This window comes from Pinus tabuliformis, chromosome 1_1 (assembly GCF_031772625.1).
Source record: "Pinus tabuliformis cultivar Carrire ecotype Pingquan chromosome 1_1, CPIR1, whole genome shotgun sequence".
NCBI classification, from domain to species: domain Eukaryota; kingdom Viridiplantae; phylum Streptophyta; class Pinopsida; order Pinales; family Pinaceae; genus Pinus; species Pinus tabuliformis.
Window position 1 is genome coordinate 619,654,786 of NC_142297.1, and position 18,656 is coordinate 619,673,441.

At 40.4% G+C, this 18,656-nt stretch overlaps 1 pseudogene; it reads left to right on the top strand.

The window, feature by feature from the left end:
- Positions 1 to 16,257: 16,257 nt before the first annotated feature.
- Positions 16,258 to 16,789, top strand: LOC149214839 (small ribosomal subunit protein uS13z/uS13y/uS13x pseudogene; annotated as a pseudogene).
- Positions 16,790 to 18,656: the final 1,867 nt, after the last annotated feature.

Here is an 18,656-nt window from a genome sequence, read left to right on the forward strand (position 1 = left end):
TCTCTTCTCTTGATTGGTTTGTACAACTTGGGTAGTCTCTCTCTCTCTCCCACGTGTGGCATAGAAGGACGAAAATTTCAGAATCAAGTGTAGGCCAAAATTATAGAGAAACAAACCAGCGTTGACCAGGGCTCGTTTGACCATCTTTGACTACGTTTTTCTAGGCATAATTCCTATTTCTTGACGCTGCATTCTCTGGCACAGAAACTGAGGCATTTGGGGCAGTTTGACCTGCCTTGACCGCAGCGTTGACTGAAGTTTAACTGGGCTGGGTGGACTGTTTTGGGTTGATTTTGACCCTTCATGAAGGCCGAATTGGACTACTATTGATCGAGCTGCTTGGAGGAAGTTTTCGTGCTAACTTGACCAACGTTGACTTTCAAGTTAGGGTTGTAATTCACTGTTGTTGACTACTATTTTGGCAGAGCTATTTTGATTGTGTATTGGGCAAGTAAATTTGATCTATGTACTCTCTCTCTCTACTGAACTATTAATTAATAATAAGAAGATTTGATCAAAGGGTTTTCCCCACATTGGGATTTTTCCCTGGCATTTGCCAAATCTTGTGTCCTCTTGGCTTGGCTTGTCTTTTGCACATGTTTTTATGTTCTATCTACATTTACTGTCAATGTGATTAAGTTAATGTGATTGCTACAGGAAATAATTGGAAATTGTCATTGGGGTGAAAAGGAAAATTGAGGTAAATTGTGTTAAAGCATAGAACATACCATTGTTATCTAAATTAACAACCTCACTCCACAATGCCTAGTGTGTGATCAAGGTCCAGGAGCTCACTCCATCATTTTTGACGTGTGATCAGGGTCCTCCTCCAAGAGACACTCACTCAATACTGTTTATTGAACCCTATGGGTCTCTTGGACCCATTCTCCCCTTCAAGATAATGTTCATCTATGTTGCAGACATATCAGCACTCCCTCTCAACGAGAGGGGTGATCTCCACGAGCCTCTCTAAAGTACACAAACTTGGCCTTTGGTAACGACTTAATCAGAACATCAGTTATCTACTCATTGGTGGAGATGTACTTGAGCCTTATTGCTCTACTTTGCACCATGTCACAAATGTAGTGGTACCTGATCTCAATATCCTTCGACCTGTCATGGAACATAAGATTTTCTGAAAGCTTCACACAACTTTGATTATTGTAGTGTATCACCATTAGTTCCAACTCTTCGCCGAACAATCCTACAAACAACTTTTGTCGCCATACTGCTTCGCTACAAGCCTCATTAGCCACGATGTACTCTACTTCTGCAGTGCTAAGTGCAATCGACCTCTGCTTCCTTCTCATCCATAATATCACAGCGGATCCCAAACAGAAGCATACTCCCAAGGTAATCTTCCTATCTTTAGCACTTCTTGCTCGATCAGCGCCTGTACATCCCTGAAGTTGTACATCCTTGTTTGCAACATACCTCAAGCCATAGTTCACTATATTCGACCTGGTGTTAACCAAATACATCAACATACCAATTAGTCGTCAGTACATAGATGGATCTACCAATGTGGAGTCAGAGCCTATTAACTTCTTCAAATTTGTGAGCATAGGAGTCGCCATGGATTTACAATCCATCAGACCGAATCTCTGAAGGATCTCTATTACATGCTTTCCTTGTGCAAGGAAGAGTCTTCGCCTAGTTTCTACCGTACTTCTAATCCCAAGTAATAGTGCATCAACCGAAGATCCTTCATGTCGAATTCAGAAGCCAACTGCTTCTTGCACTGAATGATAAGAGGGTTGGCACCTGTTAGAAAAAATTCGTCAACATATAATAATAGGATCACAGGTGCATTCCTTACAACCTTAAAGTAAAGGTTTGGATCAACTTCACTCTTGGTAAATCCTAGACTCATCAGATAGTTGTCAATATGAGCATACCAAGCTCTTGGAGCTTGCTTGAGTCCATACAAGGCCTTTTTCAACCTGCAAACATGAGACTCTTTTCCATATACCTCAAATCCTTGAGGTTGCTCTATGTACACCTCTTCCTCAATTACTCCATTGAGGAAAGGTAGTCTTTACATCCATCTGGTGTAGTTCCCATCCTATAGAGGCAACAAGCGAGATGATAGATCTAATGGAGGTGTACCTAGAAACTGGAGCAAAAGTCTCATCATAGCCTTCTCCCTTTTTCTAGGAGAATCCTCTAGCCACGAACCATGCCTTGTGTTTGTCGATACTTCCATTTGCATCATGCTTAATCTTGTATATCCACTTGGAAGTCACCATTGACTTCCCTTCAGGCCTTGGCACAATTTCCCAGACATCATTCCTCACGATCAATTGGTGCTCCTCATTCATCATTCCCTTCCACACCTGTTGACTAATTGCTTCTTCATATGTGGAAGGTTCTTCATCAATGATTTTTGTCATGAGAGGTGCATAGATAGAGAACCTCTTAGGCTTCTTTACTTCTCTAGATGTGCCATCGAGAGTTGCATGTCCTTCCGCCTCTTCTAAGGTGGATCTATGCCATGTTGGTCTCTTCTTGATCTCTAGAATTGTAACTGGTTTTGTTGGTTCTTGAGGTCCTTTTGGCCTTCCGATACATTCTATAAAGCTTGAATGCTCTTATCTTGAGGCCACCTGCTTTACATCTTCCAAGGAATCTACGAATACTTCCTTATACCTCCAATATGCCACTTTCTCATTGAAGGTGACATCTCGGCTAACCTCAATTCGTCGTTGTTTTGTAATGCATATTTTGTAGGCTTTTGAAGATTCACTGTATCCAACAAATATGTCGTTCGTTCCTGAAGGATTTCCAAGAGGGAAATCGAGGCTCAGAGGGAGTCACATCGAGAACTTCCAGCAGGGAAGTAGAAGCAGCGAAATGGCACTACACGGAGTAAGAGACCAGGAAAGACTGGACAGAGCCTCAAACTTTGTAGTCTGGAAGGCCCAAATCTTATATGTACTTGACAGAAATCGTGTCAAGCACTTCGCCTTGAAGAAGATAGCGGTCCCAATTGACCTCGCTGACAATGACAGGTATGAGGAAGCAATGGCGAGGGCCAAGAGTATCATTCTTGACGGGGTGAAGGATCATATAGTACCACATATTGCCGAGAAGAATACGACACAGGAGATGTGGGAGGCCCTGACCAAGTTCTATCAGCATACTTCTGTGCAGAGGAAGATGCTCCTAGAAAATCAGCTGCGGTCATACCAGATGCAGAAGGGAGAACAGATCGACACCTTCCTCGGTTGATTGAAGGAGATCTGAGATCAACTAACTTCCATAGGGGCCACACCAGATCCAGAGTTGATGGTGAGAACAACCCTAAATGCAGTCTCAAAAGACTTGGAGGTGTTTGTCCAGAGCATATTGGGCAGGGCGACCCTTCCAGATTGGGAGGAAATGTGGGCAGCTCTTTGCCAAGAAGAGATTAGGAGGGTGACTAAGACAGGAAGCAGTAGCAAGGGGATCAGAATCAAGAAGGAGAAGGAGGTGGATGCTACCCTAGCATCTGAGGGTAAGCAAGAAAAGTGGAAGAAGAAGAACCTCTCCAAGGTCAAATGCTTCCACTGTGGGGAGTTGTGTCATTATGCGACCCAGTGTCTGAGGAAGAAGAGCAAGGGAGAGGCTTCCAAGACCAAGGAAGAGCCAACAAGGGTAGAGAAGGAGGTGGAGACAGACGATGATTGTGCCATGAGTGCACACACAACACTTGAGTGAAAGTGAGGAGACATCGAGCTGTAGTCAAACGGACTACAGGCGATGAGGGGAAGGATCCTCGAGGTACCTAGCCTCTTGGATTAGACCTTGCTACAAAAGCGCCAAAGAGGAGTAGCAGGACTGGCAGATGTCAGTAGAGACGGATGATGATGGAGCGACAGAGAGAGCTATAGTGCAGGATTCCCAGGACAGCGTGAGGCTGCAGTGCGAGAAACACGAGAGTGTTGCACCAGTGCAGGATGTCACAAAGAGATGTGCAACCGTGCGAGATGCATAGAGTTGTTGCAACAACACAGAGGTTAGAGAGGGAGCTTCAGCATCAGGAGTGTTTCTAGCCTGACGGAGATGTCAGAGTTGGGAGATCAACTACTTACTTCTTAGTAACTAAGTTGCAGTGCAGCAGTTAGCAGTGGTAGTGCTATGTGCAACACGATGCAACATGATGAGAGGGGTTGCAGAGTAGATGTAGCAGTGATAGTGGCAGGGCCATGGGCAGCAGCACGGATGCAGAGAGTTGCAGTACGGATGCAGCAGTGGCAGTGGCAGGGCCATTGGTAGCAGTACAGGATGCAGCAGTGCATAGGATGTTGGGCAGCAGGTCGAGCATCAGCAGAGGGACCGATGCCAGATGATTAGGGTGATGCTCAGTGAGGAGTATTACTAGAGCACAGTCCTTGCTAAGAGTGAGTGTTGATTTGGGGTAGCATCAGATGTGATCTAGCCACAAAAATTGGTGGAGAGGCTAAGGCACATGAGATCTCCAAAACCCAGAAAGGGTTTGGGAAAATTCTAAACAGTTTGGGAGAAATTAAATAATTAATATTTTTAATGGAGTCCCTAAGTCTAAACTGAGGGAAAATTAAAATATTAATTTGAATTAATATAAAACTGTGTTAGAATGGTTCAAAAGTCACGGATCAAGCCAGATCTAATCTTCGCCATTGATTAGGGACTTAAACTCAGCCGTTGATTTGTCAACGAGAAAAGTATAAGAGGAGGCTTGAGGGTCACTTGGAGAACACACCAAGAGATCAAGATTTTGACTTTCTGGGGCTGGGTTTGCTGAGAAAGTTGAGAGAGTGATCTGGAGTTGCAGCTGAGGGGTAGTGAATACAGAAGCAGAGAGGCAGAGATAGTGTCGGGAGGATCAGCACAATAGTCGGGAAAGCTGACGCAGAGGGCAGAAGCCAAAACTGCCGGAACAGCTGGGAAAGCTGACGCAGAGGGTAGAAGCCGGAACTGCCAGGAATAGCCGGAATTGCTGGAACAGCCGGGAAAGCTAATGCAAAGGGCAGACGCCAGAACTGCCAGGAAAGTTGACGCAGAGGGCAAAAGCTGGAACTGCCGGGAACTGTCGAGAAAGCTAACAAAAAGGGCAGAAGCCAGAACTGCCGGGAACAGCTAGAACTGCCAGAACTGCCAAGAAAGCTAACGCAGAGGGCAGAAGAGGCTGACATTGGGGATTTTTGTGGGGAAGATTGGAGCTGAGGAGTTGTCAGGGTGTTTATCCGAGGTTTCAGCCGGAGCATCTGTCTCCGAAGGAGAGGTACTACTGCCAAGATTTTTCTCTGTTGGGTGAACCAGATTTGGCACCCAGATTGTATTCTGAAACTGCTTAATAAATCAAACCCTCAGATAGTTGCACCAGTTTCCCCGCATTGGGTTTTTCGAGGAATTAGTCCAAAATAACGGTGTCATTTGTGTGCTTGTTTCTGTTTCCTTTAGTTGATGATCTGTAATGTGTTGAGCATGTACTTGTGTTTATTTTCAGTATTTACATGGTAAATAACTTGTTAATTAATCAGAACAAGTAGGAAGGAATAAATTAGAAAGTACATGGAGGGTTTCTAACTGTTAGACTTAGAAACTTCAACAACTTTCTCATTGAAGGTGACATCTCGGCTGACCTCAATTCGTCATTGTTTTGTAATGTATATTTTGTAGGCTTTTGAAGATTCACTGTATCCAACAAATATGTCGTTCTTTCCTAAAGCCTCAAGCTTTTTCCTCTTATCCTTAAGAACATGAATATATGCAAGACAACAAAAGACTCTCATGTGCCCAACCTCTAGGTTCCTTTGGGAGAAGGCTTCTTCAAGAGTCATACCTTCCAAAAATCTATGAGAACTTCGATTTTGAAATTACACACCTGTTCGTGACGCTTCACCCCAAAAAAACAACGGCAAGACCAAATCATGCATCATGTCCTTGACATATTCTTCAATGGATCTATTCGTTCGTTCTGCTACACCATTTTGTTGTGGATTATAGGGGATAATTAGCTCCCTTTTAATCCTGCCCTGCTTGCAGAAAGCAACAAGCTCCTTTGAGGTGTATTCTCCTCCATTGTCAGATCTTAGTATCTTGATCTTTTATTTATCAAGTTTTCCACTTCAGCGTTGAATTACTGGAACTCGTCGAATACCTCATCTTTTGTCTTCAAGAGATATATACATGTCTTACAAGAGAAGTCATCAATGAATGTCATGTAGTACAATGAACCACCAAACGATTTTACAGGCATCGAACCACATACAGCAGAATTCATCAAATCGAAAGCTTCCTCATATCTATTGTCACTGTTTGGAAATGGTTTCTTGATGTTCTTCCCAAGAGCACAACCTTTGCATACACCATCATTCCTTATTTGTAGTTCAGGAATCCCTAACACTATTTCACTTAATTCAAGCAATGCTCTAAAAAGAAGATGTCCATACCTTCGGTGCCATAACTCACTTGGATCTATTTCATCATGTACCAGTGCTTGATCTAGTTGACTCATAAGTCTATACAGTCTTTGATCATGAATCCCAATAACCCTAACATCATCTATACTAGAGCCCTTTGACCAAACAAATACTTTTCCATCCACAAAAGCAAGCATATCTCCTTTATCTTCTAAAGGAGAAACAAAGACAAGATTCTTTTTCAAACCCGGTACATAAAAGACATTACTAAGATGAACGTTGTTACCAAATTCTAGCTCTATGGATACCTTTTCAACTCTTTTGACTGCATAGTTGTTGTTGTCTCCCAATTCAACCCTCTGAGACAACTTATTTTTTGTCATGCTTGAAAGATTCCTATGTTCTCGAGCCATGTGCCTTGATGCTCCACTATCTATCAACCACATGTCATCATCATCTGCAAAGGAACTTGTTAAAGAAGAATAGTAGAAGAAATTTTGATCACCTTTGGGCTTCTTCGTCTTTTCATCTTCTTCAACTTCTATTGCGGAAGCATGTTATTTCCCTTTTCTTTTCTTGTCAGCCATATTAGAACAATCTCTCTTGAAATGTCCATATTCTTGACAACCATAGCATTGTATCTTTAATAAGTCTTTCTTCTTCTTAGAGGAAGAAGACTCCTTATGTTGAGGTCTGTTGTCGCGTAGATTGACACGACAACGCTCAGACCGGGGGCTGTCACTCTGATCCTCGATCCCTCCGTTTAAGCCTGTCTCCCACGGCTAAGGGGGGTAGACCCTTCGAAATGATGAAGACCAACTGTCGACCAGTTGGTTGGGAGACACGATATGAAAAGCACTAAAATGACTTAGAAGTTAAAAGACCAGTGCCTTGTGGAGTAAATGTTTAATTGCTTAATTATCAGATGTTGTAACAATATAAACCATGCAGAACAGGCATTTATCATCAAAGCTAGAACGATGCAAAATACAAGTTAAAACGACAACGCTCTTATAATGACAAAAGCTCAACAACAATATTTTAGCAATTAAGATCTCGAAAGATAAATGCTTTAAACAACCACGTAATTATGAATCATTAACCATATGCAGCTAATCCTTAAGATAGTTATTCATGCGCAGACTTGTCTTAACACATTTATTCCACATCAGATAATTTCCCGAGAACAACTGGATCTGGCAAAAGAAAATTTCCACAATGCCCCTTTTATATTCTCTTTTTTTTTTTTTTTTTAAAGAACAAAATAAAAATTTAAAACTAAAAAGAATTTAAACAAAATTTAGGATTAAAATCTAAATCTAAAAATAAAACCCTAAAAAGTCCCTTTTTATGAATTTTTATTTTTATATTAAAAGCAAAATTTAAAACTAAATTAAATTTAATCTAAAAATTAAATCTACATAAAGCTTTAAATCAAAGCTCTACGCTAAAACTATAAGAAATAAAATCTATTTTAAAATTTGAAAACCTAAATAATAAAAAAAAGGAAAAACAATTAATTTAAATCTTAAAACTAAACCTAAGAATTGAAAAAAAAATCTAAAAATTTAATCTAAAACCTAACTATATAAAAATAAAACTAAGCCTAAAAAATTTTTATAAATAAATCTTTTTTCATTTTTTTTTTTATTTTTCATATTATAAAAATGAAAATTAAAAAATCTAAAATTTATAAAACCTTAAACTTAACATCTATTCTAAATATAAGTAAAACCACGAAAATGCTAAGACTAAACGAAACTAACCTACGCAACTATATACATATCAAAAAAAACCTAAAAGAAAAACACTGAGCGATGATACGTGACCCAGCCAAAGAAAAATTTGACGCGGAAACCATAAACCCTCGACCAGGGAAAAGCTAATGGTGACGGAAACAAAAAAACAAAAGAATACCTGGAGATGATGATACGCAGAGATTACCTGGGCTTTCGATTTTCGACTGAGATCAGGTCTGCCGTTTGCCGAATCAGGGAAACCGGCTCACAGGTATCTCGTTGGCTTGCTTTAAATCAAAGTTCTGACTCTGAACACTGCATAAACGACTTCGATTTGCTCGGACTGGCGTTAAATGGTTCACATCAAATGGTTTTTCTTATGCAGTCATGTCAATACCACGATTTATGCATATATACACAGTCGACAGCGGAGAAGAATGTTGCAGACGGATCTGGACGGCGGTGAGAGCAGCGATAATACGCAGTGGATTCAAGAAATCACGTGGCCAGATGATGAAGACGCCGGACGGATTGCAGCCATTGAGGATCGATTTTGAAACCGGCTTTCTTACCTGGAGCGGAAGGATACCTCATACAGTCGTTCCCACGAAATACTGAAAAAACGATGCTGCCTGGGGCGTGGACTGTCTGCAGATGGACGAGAGGGAAAAGCGAAAATGTTTCACTGCTCCGGCGATGTTAATAAAACGAACTTACAGCAGCAAATTCCTTTTAAACCAAATGTTTACTGCCGTCATACAGAAACGCTGATTCAACTAATGAACTTGAAACAAGACTGCATGTACACGGCTTCAGGCAGGAATTGTCGACGATTGAAGGCAACACGGCTAGATCAGAAACAGGAGTGTTGGCGTGTGATAGTCATTTTAAGGTACCGGTCAAGAAGTGTGAAACTGCCTCAGAAATAAACCGGAATCTCCAACAGGCTACTGAGTTCTGGCTGGGACAAGCACATTTAAAGACAACACTGGATATCGTGGCCCAAAAAGATCCTTGAAATTCTCCAGTAAACCATGCAGTTTGAATCCTGCTGAAGTAAAAGGGCAAACCCCTGAAGAGAAACCTATAATTTCAAGAAAAACAAAAACCCTAATTAAACCTGTATATAAAGCAAAACTTGAAACCCTAGATCAGCTTGATTAATTTACAGATTTTGGCCCCTTAACAGCCAGATTCAGCAATAAGCACAGAAATATTTTAAAGAATAAAAACTTCAGGTTTTCACTGTGAAGAACTTCAGAAAATCTCTCATGCAAATTAGAAAAATAAACTGAATGATAGACCCAGGATCAAATCCAACTGGGCTCAGCAAAAAATGCTTGCGGGAGTTGGCTGGTTCAGCCGAGAACTTCCCCTAACGCCTGGCAATCTTCTTCAGTAAGAGTTTTCCTGCACAGCTCACTTCAACCATCAGTAAAGAGGGCAAAAATGCTGCTAGATCTCAAAAAGTAATGGAGATACCTGCCATTACTTCAGAAACCCTAACACCACTCAAACCCTAGCAAGTGAACAAGATACCTGTGCTCACAATACTCTACAATAAGCTATTATTAATGGCTGAAACATAAAATATGCAGAAACTAAATTAGCTCACAGCACTTCCAGAGAGTAACACCAGCAAGATTTGGACCCCAAAGTCTTCTTTTATTAACCAGAAAATAGATTACAAGAGAGCTTCTTCAGTACAAGACTCACAGATCCAATTTATCTGAAATGACCCCTAGCACCCTATTTAAAGGAAATGATCCCAACGGCTAGTTCGAGTGATCCATGTCAAAATGATCTCGACCGTCGATGAGGATCAAGACATCTCTTAATCTCATCCGTCAAAATTGTTAACTTATTATTAAAATAATATTTTGCATGCATTCACTCAAAATATTATTATTTTATTATTTAGGTTTTTGCTCTATTTTATAATTTTTTTATTTTTATTATTTTTTATTTTTTTTTAATTTTATTATTTTATTATGTTTATTTATTTTCTCAAATGGATCATCGAACTAAGCCTTCGAAAACATCACCTAGGACCTAGGACTTAGGACTCATGAGGGGATTTAAAACATTTTTCAAACCTCAAGACACATTACATCATGACTTTTACAATTTACATCTTAAGGGGACAAACCCACTTAACATAGACCCTCATAAACCACCCAGTTTCTGCGACACAACTATAATCTAGCAGATTAACACACTAGGATTCTCCTAAAATTCGAATGACAAAATCAATCCCGGCTTTGGGGTCAGGCTGAAGGAAAATTCTGCCGATCGTAGATCGGTGAGACGAAAAACCTTCCGGGACGTAGATTATCATTAGAAAGTTGGGTCCACCTAGGCAATTTTACATACATGACTCTGATCTGCTAAGATTATTTACAATTCATACATGCAGACTGGGTTTACAATTAAAATGATCAAGCTGCTGATGACTGCAGGCTGGCACGGACACGTCGTTCAGGTGCTACCCCTTTCTGCCAAGAAAAGAGGGGGTGCACTGCATGGGTAGTTGACCGGTAGTGGTCAACAAGGTCCAAATTTCTTATTTCCTTTGCTCTTGAAGCGACCTGCAAGGGCTTGAACGTCTTCATCTTGATGATCACTGGTCATCAGTATTGCTTCTTTTTTGGCACATGATGTCCATAATTGCTCAAATGAAGGAGCTTCTTTCCAACTGCTTCTGCCTGCTGCAAATGCATCCCATGAGCTAGGGAGACCATTGAGTGTTGTAGTCACAAGTTCTTGATTGGAGATAGTTTCTCCAATAGCTGGAATTTGATCTCTAAAATGTGAAATCCTTACGAAGTATGAAGCCACAGTGTCTTCATTACTCATCCTTGTATTCCAAAGCTCATTCTTCAAACTCATAGATTCACCGACATTCTTAATAGTGTAGAGATTTATTAGGGCATCATACATTTTCTTGGATGTGCCATGCTTTGCAACATAGGGAATAATATAATCTCTAATGAAGTCTACAATTAGACTCATGGAAGTAATATCATCCTCCTTAAGTTTCTCTTTTCCCACTGCATTGGTGGGTTTAGTAGTCTTCCCTATCATAATATCCAATACTTTGTTATTGGCAAGAATAAGATCTATTATGACTTTCCAAGCCCTAAAGTTTGATGCCCCCTCTAACTGGTTTTTGATTTCATGGAGGAAGCCATAGTTACCAATGTACAAGAAGGAATTTAATAATATGCTCTCTCTAGGGTTTCTGCAAAAGTGATCTCAATGTACCTTCCTTGCTTCACCAAAGCTCTGATACCATGTTGATTTTCCAGTTAAACTAGGGTTAACACAATATTTCTGAAATTCTAATAATTACTTTTGATGTAGATCTTCTTTTAACTTGTTCTAATATATCATTCAACAAGTATAATTCATAAATTCAACAATAAAGAACAATAGAATAGTAGAGATAACTGTCAGGCCAAGGTAACTCCGGAATGGGCAGAACAAAACTGATTTATTTCATTAGAGAACTATTGTTTATATACATAAATGAGACGGATCAGTTCATCTTCTTGATGACGGTTCACGTTCCAGTTTACCCAACCGCTGAGGATTAGGTGTGAACATTCCCCCCCTTAATCTGAAGGGATGTTGGTGAGTCAAAGCATCGTTCTGAATCTTTCAAGCTTTTCTCTTCCAAGCGCTTTGGTGAAGATGTCTGCAATTTGCTCATTTGTGGAACAATGACGGAGATGGATTGTTTTGGCCTCAACCTGATGTCGGATCAGATGATATTTAGTATTGATGTGCTTAGTACGATCATGGAACTTTGGGTTCTTGGCCAACTTTATTGCAGAGGTGTTATCAATCATGAGTGGAGTTGATTGTACTTGTTTTACCTGCAAATCTTCAAGAATTTTCCTGAGCCACACAATTTCTTTCGTTGCTTCAGCTGCTGCCACGTATTCTGCTTCTGTTGTGGAATCTGCTGGAACTGATTGTTTGCGTGATCTCCAGGAGACAGCTCCTGATCCAAGACTCATAGCATATCCTGAAGTAGATACCCCAGTTTCTTTGTCTCCATCGAAGTCTGAATCAGAGTATCCAATCAAGCTGAAGTTGTCCACCTGTGTATACTTGATTCCAAGGTCTTGAGTTCCCTTCAAGTACCTTAGAACTCTTTTTGCAGCAGACCAATGTCCCTCACAAGGTTTTTGCATAAACCTGGAGAGGATTCCAACAGCATATGAAATGTCTGGTCTAGTAGTAGTGAGGTAGATGAGACTTCCTACAAGCTGTCTATACTTTGTTGCATCCTCAAATTCCTTTCCTTCAATAGATGTGAGCTTCAAGTTTTGTTCCATTGGAGTAGAAAGAGGATTGCACTCTGTCATGCCAAATCTGTTTAACAAATCTCCAATGTATTTCTTTTGAGAAAGAAATATGGATTTTGGATGTTGGGTTACTTCAATGCCAAGATAGTAATGAACATAGCCCAAATCAGTCATTTCAAAACTTTTTCCTAATTCTTTCTTTATGGATGCAATATAGCTTTCATTGTTCCCTGTCATTAAAAGATCATCTACATATACCACAAGATATACAACTGTTTTGCCAAATTTCTTGACAAATAAAGTTGCATCATCAAGATCAAAATGTTTGAAGTTGAGTTTCAGAAGATGCTCAGTTAGTTTTTCATACCAGGCTCATGGTGCTTGTTTGAGGCCATACAAGGACTTCACAAGTTTGCATACTTTATGTTCATGTCCTTTCACAGCAAATCCTTCAGGCTGGGACATAAAAACATTCTCTTTTAGATCTCCATTCAAGAATGCAGTTTTTACATCCATTTGATGGACTTTCCAACCGTTTTGAGCAGCTAGTGCAAAGAGTGTCCGGATGGTGGCCCATTTTGCTGTGGGGGCAAAAGTTTCCTCATAATCGACCCCTTCCTTCTGTGCAAAACCTTTTGCCACGAGCCTAGCTTTGTGCTTGTCAAGTGAGCCATCAGCTTTGTATTTGTTCTTATAGACCCACTTGCAGCCAATTGGTTTGGTTCCAAATGGAGGATCAACCAGCTTCCAAGTGCCATTCTTTATGAGGGCATCATACTCCTTCTGCATTGCTTCTTTCCATTCATCATGAGAAGCGGCTTCTTTGAAGGAAGTTGGTTCAAAATCTGTAGACAAGTTCAATTCACAATCATAAGTAACATCCATATCAACAGGTGAATTAGAGTTATCTACATCACCTCCATCTTGTCGGTTTGTATTTCTGGTTCCTGTTTTTCCGATTTCATCAGGATGAACACTTTCAAGTGTCTTTGTCAGCCACTTTGGGGGACCTTTCTGAGATGGTCCAGGCTGCTCTGTTGATTGAGTTGGGACTGAATCAAGATTGAGTCTCCCAATTCTATCAATTACATCACTTAAAGGATCATCCGGTGTTGGAGTTTCATGCAAGGGAGATTGTTCTTCAGAAGAAGATTCCACATGTTGATCTAGTATAGGAATCCCCCCTTCAAGATGTGGAATCTGATTATCAAACTCTTGAAATGATTTCATTTTTGTGAATCTATCCAAGCGATTAAGTTGTCGCTCAACAACACTGTCAGATTTGGATGATTCAAGAAAAATGACATCTCTAGATACAACAAACTTTGTATTTACTTCATCATAGAGACGGTATGTTTTAGAGGTGTTTGAATACCCCAGGAAGATACACTTACGACTTCTAGCACCAAGTTTGTTTCTATGTACCTTTGGTATTAAAGCATAACAGGTGGAACCAAAAATCCTAAGTTGTTTTACCGAAGGAACATGTCCATACCACAATTCATAAGGAGTCTTATTCCTTATAGCACTAGATGGACATCTATTCTTTATATATGCAGCACATAGAACAGCATCAGCCCAAAACATTATCTTTACATTTTTGAAGAAAAGCGTGGATTGTACCATATTCAAGATTGTTCTATTCATTCTTTCTGCTACACCATTCTGTTGGGGATTATAAGGTACAGTTGTTTGATGTTTGATCCCATGTTGGCGAAGATAGTTTTCAAATTCATTTGATGTATATTCTTTTCCATTATCAGTGCGAATAGACCCAATATGAGATTGTGCATCATTTTCAATCCACTTATGAAAATTCTTGAATGTTTGAAAAGCATCAGATTTGTTCTTCAATAAATAAACCCAACACATTCTGGTGTAATCATCAATAAATGTCATGATATATTTATTTCCATTTGCAGAAGGAACAGGGATTGGACCACATAAATCTGAATGAATGAGTTCAAGCTTCCTATGTGCTCTTGAATGTGAATCATGAAAAGACTGTTTGCTATGCTTTCCTAGAATGCAAGCATCACATTGCTTATGTTTCCTAGTAATTGTAGGCAAACCAGCAACACCATTTTTCTTCAATAAGCGAAGACTGTCATAGTTTAAATGTCCAAATCTAGCATGCCATAATAAATTTGATGGAAGTGTACCTTCTTCATGATCAGAAATATATGATAAATGTTGTGCATGAGCAGAGGTTCCTTGCAGTTTAAGAAGTCTTTCTTCTTCTATTCCCCTCATGACAAGTGAGTGGTCAGATGCCTTTCTTACCTGAAACTTTCCATCAAACATATGAATGGAGTGACCTTGCTGGCGGATGTGGACCAAGGACAGCAAGTTTCTCTTGAGCTGTGGGAGATATAGAACATGATCCAGAAGAAAGTCTGGAAGACCAGGCAGTTTAAGCCTGATTGTGCCAAGCCCTGATGGCTTGATTTTTGACTGATCTGCAAAGTATACTGCTCCATCAACATTGTCAGTGAAATCTTCAAAAAAATCTTTCCTATGAGTCATATGACAGGTTGCTCCTGAATCAAGCAACCAATCATTTTTCGAAGAAGCAAGTGAAGCATTAAACAAATCTTCATTTACTCCAATGTTACATTGTGCCTCAATATAGTGAGCGGATTCAGGTGCTTTACCTTTGTCTGTATCATCAGTTTTACCTTTCTGCTGATTTCTTCTCTGCTCAATTTTGTCCCATGGTAGCTTGCATGTAGAAGCATCATGTGATCCATTTCGTTTGCAGCGAATGCAATGCAGATCTGCCTTTTCTCCTTGAGAATGTCTGCCCCCCCTGCCTCTGAAGTATCTTCCTCTTCCTCTTCGTCCACCTCTTCCTCTTGTAGAATCTTGAGCAGGATGCTTTTCTTTATGAGCAAGGCAAACAGTCTCTTCAGAAGATTCAGGGACTGTCTTCTTTCCAAAGGCTTTCTCTCTTTCAGCAAACTTTTTCACAAGAGAGTCAAAGGTTATATCTTTAAGATTTCCATTTGCTTGTAATGACTCAAGATAATTGGAGTAGGTAGGATAGAGTGCTTTGAGAAAGGCAATAAGAGGGATATCCAGCTCAACCTTAGTGGATTTAATATCATACATTATAGACTTTACTTCAGATGCAAGAGCAAGAGGATCATTATTTTTCAGTTCAAGAGTGAAGAGTTTAATCATGAGCTGAACAACTTCAAGTGCAGAATGTGAATCATAGAGTTCTTTCAGCTTTTGTAAAGCTTCAAAGGCAGTGGAATAAGATGAAATATGACGACTTACTTCTTCATTTACAGATGCTGCGATCAATGCATAGGCTTTGCTGTTCTTGTTTTCCCAAATGACAAGTTTTTTATCTGATGTAGGCTGCACAGGGTCTTTGTCTTCTTCTTCGACACACACTCCTTTCCACAACTCATTGTAGATGAGGGTGTGTTTTACCATCCGAGACCATTCAGAATAGTTCTCCTTGCCAGTGAGAACTATTCCTACCATAGAGATGATTGAATGCATTCTGTAAAAAATTACTTCTGCTAAAAAAAATCCTTACATTACAGCCTTCAAATCCCTCTAATATTTGCTAAAAGCATCAGCATTTCATTGTACATATCACTGCAATACTACTATGTTTTGAAAAAATGCGCAAGGGATCACTTCAATATATCATGCAATACTACAAAACATTCTGGAAACACCGCAATATTTTGAATGATATACAAACGCTTTGAATCATATAAACTGCGTAATATCATGAATTCAACAAACTGCTCAACGCTATACCAAAACCGCCATACTGAAGTTAAAAATCAACTGCATAATACTAAAGCCCTAGCAGTCTTCGTAATACCCAGCGTTACTGGCGACTGTTGAGGCTCTCGCGTTCTGCGAAAATGTCTTTGATTGCAAATGAGGAGTTTCAACACATTCTTCGTGTCCTCAACACCAATGTTGATGGGCGACAGAAGATCATGTTTGCCCTGACTTCTATCAAGGGAATTGGTCGGCGTTTGGCCAACCTTGTATGCAAGAAGGCCGATGTTGATATGAACAAGAGAGCTGGTGAACTTTCTGCACTTGAGCTTGAGAACCTGATGATAATTGTCGCGAATCCTAAACAATTCAAGATCCCAGATTGGTTTTTTTAAACAGACAGAAAGATATCAAGGATGGCCGAACCACTCAGGTGGTATCCAATGCTCTTGACATGAAACTCAGGGATGACTTGGAACGCTTGAAGAAGATCAGGAACCACCGCGGTCTTCGTCACTACTGGGGCCTTCGGGTGCGTGGACAGCACACAAAGACCACTGGTCGCAGGGGAAAGACTGTTGGTGTCTCAAAAAAGCGTTGAGCATAGATAGATCGGAGTGGCGCCACCAAATGGTATTCAGGTTTTATCAGGATTCGAGCAAGCTTGGCCGCCCAGAACCAAATGGAGAGATGAGCTGTACAACAACCATGGCGGCGATAAATGATAAGATTATCTCACTAGACTATAGTGACTATACAGCAGAGATAAAGACTGTGGACTCTCGGGCGTATTGAATGGAAAAGACGGAATTTCACACAGTCGATGTATTTAGATACTTGGACGAGCCTCCACAGCCAGAGACAGCTAAGGACCAGTGAGGAAAATACAGTCCGGCCTCGGCCTCAGGGAAAATGACAGAGGCTTTTTTTTTTTTTTTTTTTTTCTGGTGATTCTTCGGACAGCAAGAAAGACTTGCTTGGAAACGTTTACTCCGCAGATGCGCAGGACAATCAATGAGAGGCAGCGGTGGAGAGGCAGCGAAACGGATGAAACGCAGGACAATCAATGACTGTTAACCGATGCTCAGAGAATTAATGACACGCAGGACAGAGGAGCGCTCAGGACAGAGCAGCGCTCAGGATAGAGGAGCGCTCAGGACAGAGCAGCGCTCAGGACAGAGCAGCGCTCAGGACAGAGGTAAGGGAGTTACAAGGAAATTGGGACCTGCGCTCTGATACCATGTCAGGCCAGGGTAACTCCGGAATGGGCAGAAGAAAACTGATTTATTTCATTAGAGAACTATTGTTTATATACATAAATGAGATGGATCAGTTCATCTTCTTGATGACTGTTCACATTCCAATTTACCCAACTGCTGAGGATTAGGTGTGAAAAATAACAATGCACAAAAGAGAGACAAGATTTACACTGGGAAAACCCACTACGGGGAAAAACCCAACAACCTTTTCAAAAGAGAAATTCTTCTTATTCAATAAGAGACACACCTAGAACTATGGTCAAACCTAGTCTTCTCCTCCAAGTCAAGCCACCCAAATTGATCTTACACTTTTCTCTTGATCCTGCACTTCCAAAATTGTGGCCCTCCTGCAATAACCGGTTTCCCAAAATTCTGCCCTGCAGCAGTTGCCCTAGTAACCTAAAACATCTTGGCCCCCCGTGCAATAGTTGCCCCAAAAACTGTGAATCACAGAGAGAGAGAGAGAGATTCCTTCACACATGCGAGTTGTTGGAGAGAGATAGGAGAGAGAAGATTCAGCCTTCTTCGTCGTCCTTCTTTGTCCTTCTTGTCCTTCACTCACTTGCCCATAAACTATCTTGAGAGAGGAATGCAAATTTCCCAAATGAGGAACTCGAGCTACCTTTATATAATGGTCTTTCTAGGGAAAATGGATGTGTCTCTTTCCCAAGGCCAACTTGACTTGGAGGGAAGTCTACTTGTCACTTTTGGAGCCAAAAATTTCATTTCAAAAATTCAAATTTACATCTTTTAAAAGTCGCAATGGAACTTAGACTCAAAATAAATTTTCCTTTGACTCAAGCATCTATAAAAATGTTTTACATCCAGTGACCAAATGTGCATTATGAAGACCAACCATAGTTACAAATTCAACAGGGCTCACCTTGATGAGGGGGGGCTTTAACAAAGACAAGGCAAAGTATCCTCCACTACATTAATTTTATTAAACTATTGTCATTAGCACATTAAAATAATTCATCAAATGCAATCTCCCATTTGGTCCCATTACAAGAGAATATCACGCTTCTTGAAATAAAGTCCTAAAGTTCAAGTGAAAAACACTATGTAACTCGAGAAGGGGGAAATTGTCAGCTCGCCAACCCTCTTCTCACTTCTAGCTAGATCCCCTCCAGCTCAGTGGGGTTCTCCCTGGTAGATATTAGGGATCTAGTGGCTCAGTCAAACTAAGTCAAGAGCTCCCTAAGACAT